This window comes from Physeter macrocephalus, chromosome 17, assembly GCF_002837175.3.
Source record: "Physeter macrocephalus isolate SW-GA chromosome 17, ASM283717v5, whole genome shotgun sequence".
In the NCBI taxonomy this organism is placed as follows: domain Eukaryota; kingdom Metazoa; phylum Chordata; class Mammalia; order Artiodactyla; family Physeteridae; genus Physeter; species Physeter macrocephalus.
Genome location: NC_041230.1, coordinates 53,846,936 through 53,866,072, shown reverse-complemented (window position 1 = coordinate 53,866,072; position 19,137 = coordinate 53,846,936). Strand labels below are relative to the sequence as shown.

At 49.4% G+C, this 19,137-nt stretch overlaps 1 long non-coding RNA gene across 1 annotated transcript; it reads right to left on the bottom strand.

Moving 5' to 3' along the window:
* Positions 1 to 6,490: 6,490 nt before the first annotated feature.
* On the bottom strand, positions 6,491 to 16,042 carry LOC114484142 (uncharacterized). The gene is made up of 5 exons (XR_003676661.2): positions 15,951 to 16,042; positions 14,768 to 14,879; positions 9,669 to 9,891; positions 8,331 to 8,473; positions 6,491 to 6,694 (listed from the first exon to the last, which is right to left on the bottom strand). It is a non-coding gene; the product is annotated as an uncharacterized lncRNA (long non-coding RNA).
* Positions 16,043 to 19,137: the final 3,095 nt, after the last annotated feature.

Below are 19,137 nucleotides of genomic sequence, written 5' to 3'. Positions count from 1 at the left end.
CTTAGTCTTCAGAAATGACCTAGGATCTCTTCCTGGTGCTCAGCAGACGGTGTCACCCCAGGAGCGCGGTCACTGCCTGCAGCACTGAGCACGCTGCACTTTTTTTTTTTTTTTTTTTGAGGTGGACCGTTTTTAAAGTCCTCATTGAATTTGTTACAATATTGCTTCTGTTTTATGTTTTCATGTTTTGGCGGCAAGGCACGTGGTATCTTAGCTCCCTGATCAGGAATCGAACCCTCACCCCCTACATTGGAAGGCGAAGTCTTAACCACTGGACGGCCAGGGAAGTCCCGAGCACACTGCACTTTTAATGCACGTGTTTTAAACTTGTAAGACTAATTTCAGGGACTTCCCTGGCGGTCCAGTGGGTAAGACTCCACACTCCCAATGCAGGGGCCCAGGTTCGATCCCTGGTCGGGGAACTAGATCGCACATGCATGCCGCAACTAAGATACGGCACAGCCTAAATAAATAAAAATAATAATAAATATTTTTGAAAAGACTAATTTCAGACTTCTGACCTCCAGAACTGTAACATAATAAATACATGTTAAGGTACCAAACAGCCAGAGCGAGCTGGTACACTCGCCCAGAAGGAAACATAAATCCATGGAATGTTTCTTTCGGAGTTCCCTGGACAAAGGGAGGAAGCTCAGGAGACTTTGAAGTCTGCCTTCACAGGAAAATTTAAACTCTCATTTCAGAGTATGCCAAGATGTCAGGTGACTACCGGATCAATTCAATTCATCTGAATCCAACTCGGCCACACCCAAGTGTGGTAAGAAATTGGCCCAGCGTTTATAAAACTCAACAGCTTCATGTAGGAGCCCTGACTTCATCCCAAGTTTTACTGGCCCGAGTCCAGTGATAATGGCACTCATGGCCGCTGCTCCTGGGTGCCAGCCATTTGTCAAGTTTCAGTATCCTTGGTCCCTGAGCTACACAGCAGCCCTGCAATGCGGCGCCCCATTACACAGATAAGAAAACTGGGGTACAGAGGGAATAAGTGGCACACCCAAAGCCAAGGTAGGAAAGACAGAACCCAAGTTTCCAAAGCTCTGGGCTTTCCCAGCTGTCCCGCTTCTGATGTCACTAACTGTTCATGAACCCAGACGGCAGGAAGAAGGCTTTAGCCCCGATCAGCTCAGGACCAAGGCAGGGCACAGCCCGTTTCCATGCTAGTCACGTGCAGCACCATGTGAGCGTCGAGTGAGAGACGAGGACGAGGAGCCTGCCACCGAGGCACCCGCTCCCCCCTTAGCCGTGGCAGCGGACCATAGATGGGTTAGACAGCAAATCCAGGGATGCTCCAGCCTCATGACGCACAGCCACTCGAACCTCCTCCCTCGTCAAACTTCCCAGGGATGCTAATGAGTGATGCAGGCAGACACAACAACTTCCTTCCCAGTCCTAGCACGGCGCTCATTCGGAGAACTAGCTGAGGGGTGGACAAGGAGAGAGAAAGCGCAAGAGGCTGCAGAGTCCATCTCCAGAGAAGTGGAGGCGATTAAGCTGGCAGACTTGACCTTCACACAATGTTGGAATGAGCTATGGGATTATCTGGGGCTAGACTGTATCTGCCCAGCTATAACAATAATGATTATGGAACACCCACACACTCATAAGCTGGCTCTAATGGAGTACGATGGTCACCGTGATTATGACTGTAAAAAAGGTAATAACAGCCCTGTAATGATATAAGCTCTTCCCTATCCAACCTTGCCACCTCGTGTAAAGCACCAGTGTAGTCTGGTGGAGAGAGATTTGGGGTCAGACAGATCTGCGTTAGAAATCTGGCATACAGTATACCAGATGTGACCTCCTGCAAGTTATATAACCTCTGTGAGCCCCAGTGTCCTCATTTGCAAGCAGAGCCCTGACATTGTTCTGGCTTCCACACTCTCTGCACATCCATGGGCTTCAGGAGAGGCTGGCTCCAGCCCCAGAAGGCATAACCTGATTGGTCAAGGGCCACCATGATGACTCTCTTCCTCTTGTCTGTGATTAATTTAAGCATGGGCATATAATACAACCTAAGTTAAGGGGCTTCAGTAAAAGATTTTTGTTTTGTTTGTTTTTATTTTTTTGCCCTTAAAATTGTTACACAAAGAAAGATAACCTTTCTTCTTCTTCCAGATGCCAGATGTGATGTCTGGAACAGCTGCAGCCAGTTGTGAGCATGAGGAGAGCCAAACTAAGGTCAAGGCTGACACACTGAGGAAGGCAGAAGAAGCTTGGGTCCTCAACGGTGCCCTTGAGCCAATACATTCACCAACTCTAGAATCTTCACACCTCAGGACTTTTTGACAATGAATTTCTTTTTTGTTTAAGCCCCTCTGAGTTGGATTTTCCGGTACATGTAGTCAAGAGCATCCATTCTACTGCAGGGCCGTGCTGAGAATTAAATATAGAAAGTGCCCACTATAATCCCTGGCAGCCGGCAGCCTTCACTGCCTTGTGAGGTGATAATATAAGAAGCAAGCACAGCAAACCTCCATGATTCCGAGGGCTTTCTTCATTCATGTGTGTACATTATGCTCCCTGGCTAGAGATGTAAACTCCCTACGAGAGACAGTGCCTTGGACCTCTGTGCTATGCTCCAGTGTCTGCTTAATGAACGCTCTCCTACTACCCCAGGGGTGAACAATGAGGTTTGCCTACTGTATCACGTAACCATGGCCCCAACAATGCTGAATAAAATGTCATCACAAACAGCAATCAATGTTGATCAAAGGGTACAAACATGCAGTTACAAGATAAATAAGTTCTGGGTATCTAATATACAGCATGGTGACTAGAGTTAATACTGTATAGTGCCCCTGAAATTTGCTAAGGGAGTAGACTTTTAAGTGTTCTCATCACAGACCAAAAAAGGTAACTATAAGACACTGATGAAAGAAACTGAAGACAATACAAACAAATGGAAAGATGTACAGTACTCATGGATAGGAAGAATTAATGTTGCTGAAATGACCATACTCCCTGAGGCAGTCTACAGATTCAATGCAATCTCTATCAAAATACCAATGGCAATTTTCACAGAACTAGAACAAATAATTCTGAAATTTGTATGTAAACACAAAAGACCCCAAATAGGCAAAACAATCTTGAGAAAGAAGAACAAAGCTGGAGGCATCGTACTTCCTGACTTTAGACTATACTGCAAAGCTAAAGTGATCAAAACAGTACAGTACTGGCACAAAACCAGACAGATAAATGCAACAGAATAGAGAGCCCAGAAATAAACCCACACACATATGGTCAATTAATCTATGACAAAGGAGGCAAGAATATACAATGGAGGAAAGACAGCTTCTTCAATAAATGGTGCTGGGAAAACTGGACAGCTACATGTGAAAGAATCAAACTGGACTACTTTCTTAACCATATATAAAAATAAACTGAAAATGGATTAAAGACTTACATGTAAGACCTGAAACCATAAAAATCCTTGAAGAAAACATAGGCAGTACATTCTTTGACAGTGGTTTTTGCAGTATTTTCTTTTTTTTGTATCTGTCTCTTCAGGCAAGGGACAAATGCAAAAATAAACAAATGGTACTATATCAAACTAAAAATCTTTTGTATAGCAAAGGAAACTATCAACAAAACAAAAAGGCAGCCTACTGAATGGGAGAAAGATATCTGCAAATGAGATTTCTGATGAGAGGGTAATATCCAAATATACAAAGCACTCATACAACTCAACATAAAGAAAAATAACCCGCTTGAAAAATGGGCAGAGGATCTGAATAGACATTTTTCCAGGCAGACATACAGATGGTCAACGTTACATGAAAAGATGCTCAACGTCGCTAATCATCAGGGAAATACAAATCAAAACCACAATGAGATATCACCTCACACCTGTCAGAATGGCTATTATCAAAAAGACAACAAATAACAAGTACTGGCAAGGATGTGGAGAAAAAGGAACCCTCGCACACTGTTGGTGGGAACGTAAATTGGTGCAGCCACTCTGAAAACAACATGGAGCTTCCTTTAAAAATTAAAAATAGAACCACCATATGATCCAGCAATTCCACTTCTGGGTATTTTTCTGAAGTACACAAAAACATTAATTCGACAAGATATATGCACCCCTATGTTCACTGCAGCATTATTTACAATAGCCAAGATAGTGAAGCAACCCAACTGTTCATTGCTGGATAAATGGATAAAGAAAATGTGGTATGCATAGTCAAGGACTATTACTCAGCCATAATCAAGAATGAAGTCTTGCCATTTGTGACAACATGGATGGACCGGGAGGGTATTATGCTGAGGGAAATAAGTCAGGCAGAGAAAGACAAATATCATGATTTCACTTATATGTGGAATCTAAAAAACAAATGAACAGACATAACAAAACAGAAACAGACTTATACACGGTGGCCAGAGGGGATGGGGGTGGGAGGGATGAGTGAAATAGGTGAGGGAGATTAACAGGTACAAACTTCCAGTTACAAAATAAATGAGTCATGGGGATGGAATTGTACAGCATGGGGAATACAGACAATAATATTGTAGTAACTTTGTATGGTGACAGATGGTAACTAGACTTATAGTGCGGACCATTTTGTTATGTATAGAAACACTGAGTCACTATGTTGTGCACCTGGAACCAACGTAGCGTCATAGGTCAATTATACTTCAATTAATTAAAAAAAGAAGGTAACTATGTGAGGTGATGGAAATGTTAATTAGCTTGATTGCGGTAATCACTTCACAGTGTATGTGTACATCAAATCACCAGGGGGTACACCTTAAATGTATTTAATTTTATTTGTCAGTTATACCTCAAAAAGATGGGGAAAACTGACACATGCTACAACATGGATGAACCTTGTAAACATCATGCTAACTTAAAGCAGTCAGTGGCAAAAGACCAAATATTGTACAATTGCATCTATATGAAATGTCCAGAAGAGGCAAATCCATAGAGGTGGAGAATAGATCAGTGGTTGCCAGGGTTGGGGTTGTTGTGGATAACTGAGGAGTGAGAGTAATACGTACAGGGTTTCTTTTGGGGTGGTTAAAATGTTCTAAAATTGTAGTGATGGTTGTGCATGGTTGTACTCTTTTTTAATTTTTAACTAAAAACTATTGAATTGTACACTGCTGATTTCTTTCCTTCCTCCGATTTTCCTGCATTTAGTGTAGGATGTGATGCCTGGAGCTGTGGCAGCCACGTTGATACCATGAGGAAAGGCCAAAAAGAATCACGGATGCTGTCCCTGATGTCACTGAGCATCATTGCTGGAGCAGCACCACCAACACTACCCATCTCTGGATTTCTTGTCATGTGAGAAAAACAAACCCTAAATGTTTAACATCACTGTCCATTGCAACCAAAGATATTTCTCACTAAAACCCAGCAGCAATTAGACAGGATGGTCTAGGAAGCCTGCTGAGTGGGCCATCAGACTTAATGAGAAAGTCATATGCAACATTTCAATCCAAGTTTCATCAATCATTCAGTCGATTACCTCACATGTACCAGTCACCGTGAGCAAGCAGAGCTGCTCTTGGGAGCTGCTAGTTAGCAGGGTACATGGATAAAGTCAAATCTGATGACAGAAGCATGGAGCGATAGTGACTAGCACATGTTATTGCAAAATGTTAACACATATGAGAAACAGAGAAATTTGGTCAAACATGTAGTTGATCCGGACTTCCCTGGTGGCGCAGTGGTTAAGAATCCGCCTGCCAATGCAGGGGACATGGGTTCGAGCCCCGGTCCGGGAAGATCCCACATGCCGTGGAGCAGCTGAGCCCGTGCGCCACAACTACTGAGCCTGCTCTCTACGGCCTGCGAGCCACAACTACTGAGCCCATGTGCCACAACTACTGAAGCCCACAGGCCTAGAGCCCGTGCTCCACAGCAAGAGAAGCCACCACAACGAGAAGCCCACGCACCACAACGAAGAGTAGTAGCTCCTGCTCGCCGCAACTACAGAAAGCCCACGTGCAGCAATGAAGACCCAATGCAGCCAAATACATAAATAAATAAAATTATTTTTAAAAAAACATGTAGTTGATCAAAAATCTGAAAAGGTTGTAAATCACATTACTTTCTGCACCATCAATCACTCCCCAACGCGGGTGATAAGTGGGTTGGCTGGGTGATCCCTGGTAGCCCTTTACCTCTTTTCTTCATCTGCTAGTTAAGAAGTTAACCTGCCTGACTGCTAAATTCTCTTTCAGCTCAAGTCTTTCCCATCCTGGGATTGATGCTATGTTATAAGGAAATATCAACAATATTTTTGAAAACATTCCACTTTGCAAGCACTTGGGTAGAACCATAATTATACACAAGAGATCATAATTGATAGACAAGCTATCCCACTAATTGGAGAAATTAGCACAGTACCCAGATCTTTACAGAAGAAAATGTTTCTGTTTGGAAGAAGCATCACAAAAACTTATTTGGGAATTCAGAATGACCATCTCAAACATTTAATAAACGCCTACTATGTACAAGGCAACTGTCTAAAGCTGGAAACCCAAAGCGACAAAAAAGTATCAGACCTAGTCCCTGCTCTCAGGGAACTCAGAATTTAATTAAGCCACAAGCACATGTGTTTTGATAGTACTAACATTCACCTGGGACATGCCAGCATGGCCTTGCTGTATATTGTAGCCAGGAATGGTTCTGAATGCTCTGTCCAGAAGTTCTTGAGGAATACTGTCCCTGCAGGAAAGAAAATAAGTCTCATCACCAAGAATCGCACGTGTGATATGTGGACCAACGGTTAAAAACATTAGCCACAGGACATCCTCTTCAAACAAAATCTTAAGCAGAAGCCAAATACATATTAATATATAAACATACATCATACATACGTATCAGACCGGCTCTGGTTAAAACACCGGGCAAAGGTCCCTACTTGGTCAGGAGGCCCCCATGGTGATTAGCGTCACACAGTGGGGAGGATATGGGGTCTGTCCTTGCTGGCTGTCTACACGGGCAAGCGGCCTGTCTGAGCCTCTTTGAGTCCAAAGAGAGCCGAGCGAGATTATGTTGCAAAGCACCCAGCCTCCAGTAGGTCTCGACAGGTGTTAGCTCCTTGACACCAGGGTCACCTGAGCCCCAGCGACCCTCCTCGCCCACAGAGGTGTCACCCTGACCCAGGCTTGATCCTCGGCCTTTCTGGAGGGCACAGTGCAGGAGGATTTGGGGTCAGGAATCTTTTGTTCTAGGCTGAGCTCCGCCAGTATCTGTTCTCCTTCTCCCAGGCCTAATCGCCTCCTTTACCAGGTGAGGATAATGATCTATTGATTTCAAAGCATGTCACAAGGTTAAATGAGGCATGAAAGTGCTTTGTCCCCTGGAATTTCTGCCCTTCCTGCTCTCGGTGCCAAAACCGTCAGCTTGGCCGGAGGCACCAGGAGCTGCCGGCCTTGAGGCCTAGCTCTGTCACTTGCTGTCTGTCTTGTGGCAGGTGACTTCCCGCGCCGTGTTCTGTGCACAGAACCCACGCCTTCAGTGGCAATGACCACGATGACACAGGGCCATTCTTGTTCTCTGACGCGGGTGTCTGTGATGTGAACACGCACACGCGCTGAGGTGAGGAGACCCGTGTGGCGTCAAGTGCTTGTTCAAAGGCCCGGTGAGACGGGCCAGCCCTCGCCCTAGCCCTGTCTACAGCATTTCCAGTGCTGGGGCTTTTGTGGAGCCCCTACGTACATCAGAACCCGGGGCGGAAGATGCTCCTGGAAATGGTGGCAGCCGCTACTTCTCGAGCATCCGCCAAGCACTTGCGTTATCTTAACTAACTCTCTAGCCATCTTCCCAAGTCGATATCTTTATCTCCATGTCGAGGGGGCTGAGGCGCTGGGAGGAGGGGGCGAATTGCAAGCTGGGGGTGAGGGAGTCGCGGTTAGAGTTTGCTCGTCTGACGTCCGGAGCGCCTGCCCTTACCCCTCTGGTCCACCAGAGGGAAGACGGGTTTGGGAAGGCTCCCAGGGGCAGACCACGGCATCGAGGAAGGCATGCGTTCAGCAGCAGGTAGCAGAAAGCCCGAGTAACCTGAACAAATGTGGTTTTATTTTTCTCGTGGGAGAAGCTGAGTTGAGCACCTGGGTGATGTCCCAGCATCACTGGCAGCATGGTCCCCAGTGCCGTGCCCCCCTACACCGCGGCCATGCTGTGCTCAAGGAAGCCCTGACGGGGAGGGTAAAGAGGGATGCCTGACACACTTCTTCTATTAGAGAAGTGTTCTAGAAACTTCTCGGCAGATGTACTTGGGTCTTGTTGGCCAGAACGGGATCGTACAGTGAGTCCTGGATGCAAGGGAAGCTGGGCACATAAAAATTTATTTTCCCACCTTTGTCGTCTGAGACGGCAAGACAGAACAGGCTGGGAGGGCTCTCAGGTAGTCCACGGGCAGTGTTGCACCTTCACCTATCGGCCATCCCCGCCCTGGCCTTGGATCAGTGTCCTGGGGCGGCCATAACAAAGGACCGTGAACTGCGGGCGGGAGAGGGGGCGTTAAAACAACAGCAAGGGATTCTCTCACAGTGTGGGGACCTAAAGTCTGAAGTCCATGTGTGGGCAGGGCCATGCTCCCTCCTGGGGGTTCTAGGGAGGTCCTTCCTGGCTCTTCCAGTTTCTGGGGGTTCAGGTGTCCTTGGCTTGTGGCTGCCTCCCCCCAGTCTCTGCCTCCGTCTTCACATGGCCTCTCCCCTTTGTGTTTCCTCTTCGTATAAGGACACCAGGCCTATTGGATTAAGATCCACCCTAACGACTTTATCTCAACCTGATTATATCTGCAAAGACCCTGTTTCCAATAAGGCCACATTCCCATGTAACGGGGGTCAGGACTTCAACACATCTTCTGGGAGGAAGCAGTTCAGCTCAGAACAGAGACCACGTCGGCCTTCTGTCTTTGTCGGGAGGGGAGGTAAGGGCCACACCTGTGCCATCTTCCTCCAAGATCAGACCCCCTACCCCTGCTCCCATGCCTGGGGTCATTCTTGCCTGAGCAAGGGCCGTCCCCAACCCCCTCTCCTGCCTCAGGCCCGCCTCCTCAGGGAACCTTCCAGCGTCCTCTGATTACTCGTCCTCACGCGTGAGGGCTGTCTCGGACGTGCCTGAGACAATGGCTTTCAAAGCCCTGACTGCCCCGCTTGGCACCGACCCCTCCTCCCACGCACACCTGCCACTGACATTCAGTGACGCTCAGGGCTCTGGGTCACCTTCCCAGGCAGAGGCTCAGCTCCTCCCTAGCGCAGGGGATGCTCCGGTGCAGGCAGGGCTGCCGGTCCCCCCTCTAGTCTCACCTTTGTGAGGGGACGGGGAGACCTGCCCTGGGTCACGCAGCTTCACAACGGTGATATCCAGGATGGGTGGTGCAATCAGCCTTCCACCTGAGGGTCCTCATCCCAGCTGCTAACGTTAACTGAGCACCTGCTGGACGCCAAGTGCTCCACACCTACCCCCTCAACTGTACGAGGGAGGAGAGCAGCAAGGCGCAGCGTACCCAGAGCTGTGACTTGCCCAACACTGCCGCTTACTTATTTTTTGTTTTTTCGGTGGGGGGACGGGAATGCAATTTTCTGGGATGTCATCCTAAAGGGGGAGTTGATTGTGTTAAGGGACTTTATCAAGATTCCTTGGTTCTGGGAAGGTCTAAAACACCCGGATAAAATGTGGTTAGACTCACCTGGTTCCCGGGTCTTCGGTAACTGGTCGACCACAAGAGGGGCACGTGGCTGTTTTCCATCAACCTCTGGAGCAGGGGAGCCCCACAGCCAGCTCATCGTCGTGTCTTTACGTCGCGTGCAGGGACCAGGAGCTCTGGTAGATCCCATGGATGAACAGAGGATGGAGGTGCGCCAGCGGAAGAGCTGGAATTGCCTGACCCCAGTCTCTGCGTCCTCCCCGACCTGCGTCAAGAGCAGAGGCGGGTTAGCGTCTCCTGCTGCACAACAAATGACCACAAACTTAGTGGCTTAAAATAACACCCCCTTACCACCTGACAGTTCCGTGGGCCAGAAATCTGAACAGGCTCTACCGGGTTCTCTGTTCAGGTCGCACAGCCGAAAAGCCCTGTGTCCCCCAGCTGGGCTCCCATCTGCGGGAGAACCTGCTTCCCCGAGGCTGTGGGTCTGGGGTCCCGTGTCCTTGCTGGCTGTGGGCTGGGGCCATGCTCTGCCCTGGAGGCCACCCACATTCTTTGCCACGTGGCCCCAGCTGTCTTCAGAGCAGAAACAGTGTCTCACGGCCTCCTGATCCTTCTAACATCTCTGTCAGTCCCCTCGGCCTCCAGCCAGAGAAAACGCTCTGCTTTTACAAGATTCACCTGAATGAGTCAGGGCCGCCCAGATAATCTGCGTATTTTAAGATCACCTGACCTGGGACTTTAATCTGCAAAATCACTTCACAGCAGCACCTGGGTTAGTGTTTGGATAACAAGGGACTGGGCCGGGGTGGAGGCTGGGGGCATCCTTAGAATTCTACCTACCCTGGGGGGGTCTTTAGGGGGGATTAGCTGCAAAGACAGCCCTCCCCTGGATCTCCGGGTGGAGACACCACCCCTCTCCTTCTCTGGTACAAAATGGGCCGACTTTTGGCACAGAGGGATTTATAATATGAATTCACCCGTTACATAGAAGGAAAAAGCATAACAGAGGCCTGGCCTCCAGGGGGAAACCCAAATATTTATATCGAACAAGCCTGTCTTATAAGGCTGTGGGGCAGGCCAACTATTCGTTCACACTTAGGAGAGTTGGCCTCTGATTTCTTTTTCCTTTTCTCAAAACATTTTATTTATTTATTTATTAAAAAAATTTTTATAATTAATTTATTTTATTATTTATTTATTTTTGGCTGCGTTGGGTCATCGTTGCTGCGCGCGGGCTTTTCTCTAGTTGCGGCGAGCGGGGGCTACCCTTCGTTGCGGTGCACTGGCTTCTCATTGCGGTGGCTTCTCTTGTTGCAGAGCACAGGCTCTAGGCACGTGGGCTTCAGTAGTTGTGGCACCGTGGGCTCAGTAATTGTGACTTGTGGGCTTAGTTGCTCTGCGGCATGTGGGATCTTCCCGGACCAGGGATTGAACCCCTGTCTGCTGCATTGGCAGGCAGGTTCTTAACCACTGCACCACCAGGGAAGCCCCTTTCTCAGAACATTTTAAAGTGACCACCTGTCAGTGCTTTTCAAAACTGATTCTCAGAGTAAAGTCTGATGAGTTTCCCAATTCAGCAGACTCTTTGTCACTCCTGAACGACTTCAACAGCAGCATAAGGCATCCATGGAGGGTCCGCAGGCTCTCAGCACACAGGCTGCAGGGGCTCCGGATAGTTCTGCTTTTCCCTCTCTGTCCCCCCAGAATTCATGTCTACCTCGAACCTATGAAGGAGACCTTATTTGGAAATAGGGTCTTTGGAGATGTAATCAAGTTAAATGGGGTCATCCTGGATAAGGGTGGTCCCTGAATCCAATTGGTGTCCTCATGAAAAGAGGGAAGTCTGGACACAGACACACAGGGAAGAAGCCACGTGAAGACAGAGGCAGAGATTGGAGTGATGTGGCCATGAAGCAAGGAAAGCCAGGGGTTGCTGTGAATCACAGAAGCTGGGAGAGCGGCCTGGACCAGGTTCTCCCTAGAGACATCGGAAGGAACCAACCCTGCTGACACCTTGATTTCAAACTTCTGGCCTCCAGAACTGTGAGAGAATAAATTTCTGTTGTTTTAAGCCACCGAGTTTGTGATCATTTGTTTCTGGCAGCCCTAGGAAACTAATATGCCCACTGTGTGGTTGTGTTTTTTAAATGTAATCTCTGGTTGGCCGTAGACCTCACCACTCCCTATTTTATTCTACCATCTAGCTTTGCTCATTAGCTTTCTGCCTGGCTCTAGAAAGCACTGTAATTTGCAACCCCAGGTTTAATGAATACATCTAATAGAACTGGGTTTCAAAAGCAAATACCTCATATTTTACATAAGAGTAAACTCCAAACAGATCAGGGATCTAAATATGACAAAATGAAACCGTATACATAGTAGAAGAAAACATGGGTCAATTTCTTTATAACCTGGGTGTAAGGAAAGGTTTTCTAACCACAATTCCAAATCCCCATGCAATAAGAGATGAATAAATTTAACTACATAAAAATAAAAGAAATCTTTTCAAGGTAAAAACACCATAAACGAAGTCAAAGGCAACTGACAAATTGAGAGAGAGTATTTACAACATAAATCACAGATAAAGGGCTAATATCCCTAATATACTAAAAAAAAATCTTAAAAATGGACAGAAACAAAGACCCAAAACTTGACAGAAAAATAGGCAAAAAACATGAACAGGCAATTCATTCACAAAAAGACACAAGAATGGCATCCACACCTGGTTCTCCGACCCTGCCAGATTCTCACTTCTGTTATAGTTTAATAAATCTGTTTCTGCTCAAACTAGACATAGCAAATTCTGTGTTTGCAATTTATTTGGTGAACACAGGCTATTTCCAGATCTCAATGTACCTAGAAGCATAAAGACTTTTCAGCCTACAGTACATCCAAACATTATTTACACAAGACTCTGGAGACAGTTTTAAAAGAGTTCACGGATGTATTTTCAAGCAATCACAGTTTTCTTTCAATAAGAGGACTGCATTCCAGGGTGACTATTTTGAAGGAGGGAGAGTTACTGTGTTGGGTGAGCTCTGGTATGATTGTTTGAAAAGAAACTTTCTGTATTTTAGAGTTACACCTTGTCACCCAAACAACATGTTCTCTCCCTTTGGAATGTGGTTTTCACCCGCACTTGGGTCTGGATGTGTCTTGTGTCTTGAGACTTCAAACCAAGAACTGAAGACTTGGTTGGGGAGGCACTGGGAACTACCCAGTGCCTCCGTCTCTGCCCCTGCCTGACACTTGTCAGAAACCCACGCAGGATCTAGAGGAGGCGGGTCAGGCTTCAGCCTAGTGCAAAGTCCAGGACAAGCAGAACTGCCTTTTAAAACTCAGCAGGTCACAGAAACAACCTGAATGCCTGACAATAGGGGATTAGTTGAATAAATCATGATACATTCAAACAAGATTCTGGGCCGCCCTTGAAAACCACGATTTGGAAGACATTCCACGACCTGGATAGACGTCTGGGGTACACTGTTAGGTGGAAAAAACAGATGGCAAAATGGAGAGCACAATCCTAACTTCGAGAAATATACCATTTTTGTAAAAATAGGTGTGCATGTGTATATGTGAATACAAAAGTATCTAGAAAAATATATTTTAAAATGTTAATGTTGGTTATGATTGAGAAGTGACATTATTTGACTTTTAAGGTGTTTTTCAGTGAGATATAATCTCTTTACAAGGAGCATGTATTATCTCACAGAGAAAATAACAGTGTTTTTTTATTTATATATATATATATATATATATATATATATAATCCCCAATTTATTTGCTTTAAAATACTGCAGAAAGAAAATATATGTATTTCTCCCACTCCAGAGAGAAATAGATGAAATAAAAGTGGTAAAATGTGATCTCTGTTGGACCTGGGCCATAGGGATGTGGGGAACGACTACGCTATTCTCTCGACTTTTGGGCATGTTTGAAAACTTCCATTGTAAAAAGGTAAACAAAAGAAACCCAAAACACTCAAAACCACGAGCAGCAGTAAACAGTTAGCTTTCAGAGGATATCATTCTTTTGGCGTAAGAAACATAGAAATGTGAATAACAAGCAAATATACAACAGAAATAAGGCTGCAGAACTTAATGATGAGAATTCACTGTTCATTGGCTGTGTGGCCTCTTTAAGCCTCAGTCTCCCCACCTGTAAAATAGGGAGATCCAGGACTTCCCTGGTGGTCCAGTGGTTAAGACTCCGTGTTTCCAATGCAGGGGGCACGGGTTCCATCCCTGGTCGGGGAACTAAGATCCCACATGCCGCACAGCGCAGCCAAAATAAAAATAAAATAAAACAAAAAATAAACTAAAATAGGGAGATCCTTGCTGAATGGTAGGCCTGTAACACGGACTTCACTCTGATTATGACTGCAGTTGTCGACGCAGGGAAGCACACTAGAAGCCTGAGAGCAAGAACGCCTTGCCCTTGGGCTTCCCTGGTGGCGCAGTGGTTGAGAGTCTGCCTGCCGATGCAGGGGACGCGGGTTCGAGCCCTGGTCTGGGAAGATCCCACATGCTGCGGAGCAACTGGGCCCGTGTGCCACAACTACTGAGCCTGCGCGTCTGGAGCCTGTGCTCCGCAACGAGAGGCCGCAATAGAGAGAGGCCCGCGCACCGCGATGAAGAGTGGCCCCCGCTCGCCGCAACTGGAGAAAGCCCTCACACAGCAACGAAGACTCAACACAAAAATAAATAAATAAATAAATAAATAAATATATACATATATATATATTAAAAAAAAAAGAACGCCTTGCCCGAGGAGAGTCGTCCAACTTCGGTGCGCCCCAGGGAGCTCACCACATGCAGATTCCAAGGCCCCGCCCCACAGAGTCTGACTCAACACCTGGGGTCGGGTTTGGGAATCTGCATCTTAAGTAAGAGCCCAGGTAACTCCCACTGGGAAAACACTGCATCCAGCCCAAGGTCAAAGACACCCTGGAAAGCAGGTCTGCCCTGGAGGAGAACATGTGGTCATGCAGAAACAGGGCCAGATGTGGCTGGGGTCAACTGCCCATTTATGACCCCAGGTGGACTTTGTCAGCAGTCACGGCTAGGAAGAAGTGGCATGCCACAGATACCTCTGGAATCTCCAGTTTGCAGAAATAGTGAATAATGACTTGTCACCTTTGTGCCTTCCTCCCTGAGGGACAGAGTCCTGGCAGCTGACTTAGGTCAGGATCTGGTGCCGACATATCTGAACCGCGTGCCCCCAGGCCCACAACTGACCGCTCTGCACCTGTAAAATGGGAACAAGACGGCGCTATCAGGCTTCCTCGCACCGGCTCGTGGCCGTCACTGGCTCGTGGCCGTCACTTGAGGCTCTCAGGAGCTGGGGCACCTAGCAAGGATCCCGCAGTAGGACCAGGGAGGCACTTCTCAAGTTCTGCACATTAGGGGTCCCTTTCCTTCCTCAATCACAGGAAGGCAGGGCCTAGGACAAACAAAAACACCTAAGCGGAGACCACACACATCCTGGCCATACATCGCAGGGAAAAATAAGTGGTGGGTCCAGGCACGGAGCCTATGTTTTTAAGGCACCCTCGTCTTAATCGGACACTCAATCTTAATTCTGTTTTCATTTTCCTAACCACAACCCGGCCTCCAGGCTCTTCCTCTCTGGCCGGGATTCTAAGTGACAGGAGAAGCAAGGCCATGGCGTGGGGGAGATGGAGAGCCGTACTCCAGCTGGCTGATCTCTCGTCTCGGCCTGGTCCCTGCCTATGGAAGTAATTCAACAGTGTCACTGATTCAGACGCAAGAAGTCATCCCTCGCACATCATAGCTTCATTGCAAAATCGTTTGGGGAATTTCGGGTGAACCCCAAATCTTTCTCAAAAATAATATTAAAGGGGCTTCCCTGGTGGCGCAGTGGTTGCGCGTCCGCCTGCCGATGCAGGGGAACCGGGTTCGCGCCCCGGTCTGGGAGGATCCCACATGCCGCGGAGCGGCTGGGCCCGTGAGCCATGGCCGCTGAGCCTGCGCGTCCGGAGCCTGTGCTCCGCGACGGGAGAGGCCACAACAGAGGGAGGCCTGCATACCACAAAAAAAAAAAAAAAAAAAAAAAAAAAAAATAATAATAATAATAATATTAAAGTAATTTCTGCTCCACCCCAGCTCTATGGAAAATGCAGACAGACACATTGTCCTACTGTAGACCGAGAGCTCTCCTAGACCGCACTGTCATCCCTGGGCCCTGTGTCAGGCACGTGGTAGGTATGGCCTGAAGGAGCGAGTGAGCCTGCCGTCCAGCTCAGCGTTGCGTGGGGAATCTCTCCCTGCTGAACACACGGCCCCACCTCCCTGTTACCTGCAGCCCGCTTTCTCTCACATGGAGGGATGCCCCTTCCGTCTCCTCCCGTGGGTCCCGGGCCCCTCCACTTTGTAGCAGCTGGAGAAACACTCAAGTCCCAGTGGAAGCCAGGGGTCACCTCCTGCAGAGCAAGGGACAGTGAGAAGCTCCAAATAGCCCAGGGCTGGAGGCTGTTTCAGGGAAGGATCCCCGGGTGGCAGGGAGAGCAAGGAGAGCAGAGAAAACAGAGAAAACTGCAGCCTCAGGGCCGGCTGGGAGTCACTGCCCACCCTCTCCGCTCCCTGGGAGGCCCCTGGGGAAGGCAACAGTGTGCGGAAGGGAAAGCTCCCTTGTGGACTGGCAGCCCATCTGCTTCACAGCAGGGAGTCCAGGCCGTCAGTTCCTTAAGAGTGGTGGCGGGGGGCGGGGGGGGGGGGCCTGGGTCTCATTCTCCTTAGAAGCCCCAAAACCTTAGTGGGGTCTGGTCCAGCAGGGCAGGGATTTAATATCTGTTGAATTAAATTGAGCTAGACTGAAGTTGAGGGGGAAACAACACTGTGAGTTTCCCGGGGCTGCTGTAACAAACAACCACAAACTTGCTGGCTTAACACAACAGAAATGTATTCTTTTACAGTGGCCAGAAGTTCAAAGTCAAGGTGGGCAGGGCCATGCTCCCTCTGAAGGCTCCAGGGGAGGGTCCTTCCTGCCCCTTTCAGCTCCTGGTGTCTCCAGGTGTCCCTTGGCTCCAAAGCTCTGCCTCTGTCTTTGCATGGTTTTTCTTCCCGGGTCTCTGTTTTTTTTCTGTCTCTTACAAGGACACTCTCCTTTAGGGCCCACTCTAGTCTATGATCTCATCTTGAGTCTCATCTGAATTATAATTACAAAGACCCTATTTCCAAATAAAGTCACAGTCTGAGGTGCTGGGTGAACAGGACCTTTTGGGGGACACTCTTCACCCCAGTGCATGCATTAAATAGCAAATAGCACAAGCAGAAGTGGCAAGAGGGAGCTGGTAGACCTTGATCCAGTTACTTGTGGCTCAGTTGGCCCAGCTGTCAAGGGCTCCCATCAGCATCTCTGACCTCCACTGCCAGCTGGGAGGCAGGGTTCCCGGCTGCCTTTTACAAATGAGGAAACTGAGGCTCAGAGGGGTTGAATGTACGGCCAAGGTCACACAGCCCGCTAGAGCTGGGAGTAGAATCCAGGTCAACTGGTACCAGAGCTTAGGGATTTCACAGCCAGGAAGGGCTGGGTTTGAGGAAACCCCCAGCACCGATAAGGTCCCAAGGTCTTTCCACTCCAAGGAACTTAATTTATCAAAAGAAAGCAAAGGTGAACTGTTTTGGTTTTCATGTTCCTTCACTTCCTCATGTCGTAGATTTTGGAATGTGGCTCCTTCCCTGGAATCACTTGAGAAAGTGAGGTCGAAGAGAACAAGGATTAATTAAATTATTTGTAGAAATTAGTCTGTACTGGGGAAGTAAGGTGTGGAGACCCAGCTGGACCCAGCCTCGCCCCTGTTGCCTATGAGGACCTAATACACTTGGGAAGCTATGCTGACCTTCACCTGGATGCCTGCTCCTTCCCACACTGGCCAAGAGCACCAGGTGGTTCAGGGAAGATTTGCCCCAGGAGTGGAGGGGGTGGGGGATTGGGAAGCAAATCTCCCCCCACCCCAACTATGGCTCTGCAATGTCTGCTCAACTTTGCAGTCCAGAGGTTGCAGAACGTCGTTAGGAAGTTTCTAGTACCTTGGACCATGTTCTGAAGAAATGCATTCATTTATTCAATCTCTATTGTGTACTGCCCAGGACCAGGTTGTCAGCTCCAAAGGCGGGAGGGCAGGCTTTGTTCGCAAGGGGCCCCCCAGGGCTCAGAACCTGGCGTCCACCAGGCCCCCGTTGAGCTGCTGAACAAATGCAGGAACGGGGCCTGTCCTAGACCACAGGACGTCAGAAGAAAGGTTCTACCGAAAGGGCAGGGAAGAATGAATTTCTTGCTCCCGGGTCTCGGTTTCCTTATCTGGAGATGGCGGACCGCTGCCTGCAGCTGTAGGGTTATAGGTGGCTGGGCCACCAACTTCTCCCCCGCCTGTCCCCAACCCACAATCTGCGCCAATGCAAATGCTCCCTGACCCTGACCGGTGTGCTTGCATCCTCTCGGTTCCCGAAACTGAGGAAGTAACCCGCTGAAAGGAGGCCGACTTAATGGCTCCATTTGGATGAGGTTTCCGCACAGAGCTTGTTCCCGTCACATCTCAAGGCAGGCCAGCCGCCTCAGAGGTGCGGGCGCCGGACCTCTGTGAGCTCACGACCTTCTCACGGGCCCCGGGGGCGGTTGTCATCACCCTCATTTTGGGGGAGGCGCCCAGGGCTCAGAGAAGCCAAGCCACTCGCCCAAGGTCACACAGCTTCGCAGAAACAGAGAGGGGATGGCGACGCGGGTCTCTGGAGCCCCGATCCAGTGGCTTTTCGAAGACACTCGCTACCTTCCTATTGTGACGCTCAGGAATAAAACGGGAAGCCCGGATGCCCGCTTTCGCCTAAAACAATGCTCCACGCAGATCTGTGTGAACAAAAGCAACCAGAAATCCGCCTCGGGTTTTCGGCCCGCCCGGCCCGCCGGCCAATTGACTCCGCCGGCCGCCGCGGGGCGGGCCGGGGCGGTTCCAACGTGATCGACAGCCCCGGGGAGGCGTGGCCGGAGCCGGGGCGAATCGGATTGGGGACCCGGAACAATCATGGGCCGAGAAGGCGCAGCCCGAGCCAATCAGCTCGGGGGGCGGGCCCGGCCGCCTGGCTGTCGTGAGAGGCGGCCTCCCCGCCCACTTGCGCCTCGTCCCGGCGCCCGTCAGCTGCGAACGCGGCGCTCGGCCCGGATCCGTCCGCGGCGCTGGGAGCAAAGGCGCGAGGCCGTGGCAAGTGCCGGCGCAGATCCCTCCGCCGCCCGCTCCCGAGCCCGCTCCGAGCGCCGCTCCCGAGCCGCCGCGGCCTCCGTCCCGGGTAACGGCCGTCGGCCCAGCGCGGCGGCGCGGCGGCATGGCCCGGGCGGCTCCGTCGGGGGGCGGCCCGCAGTGACAGACCCTGCGGCGCGGGGGGAGATGGGGGCGGCCGCCTCCCGGGCGACGACGACGACGACGAGGAGCAGCCGCCGCCGCCGCCGCGCACCGGCCGCCGCCGGGGACGGGCGCGGGCCAGGAGCCCGC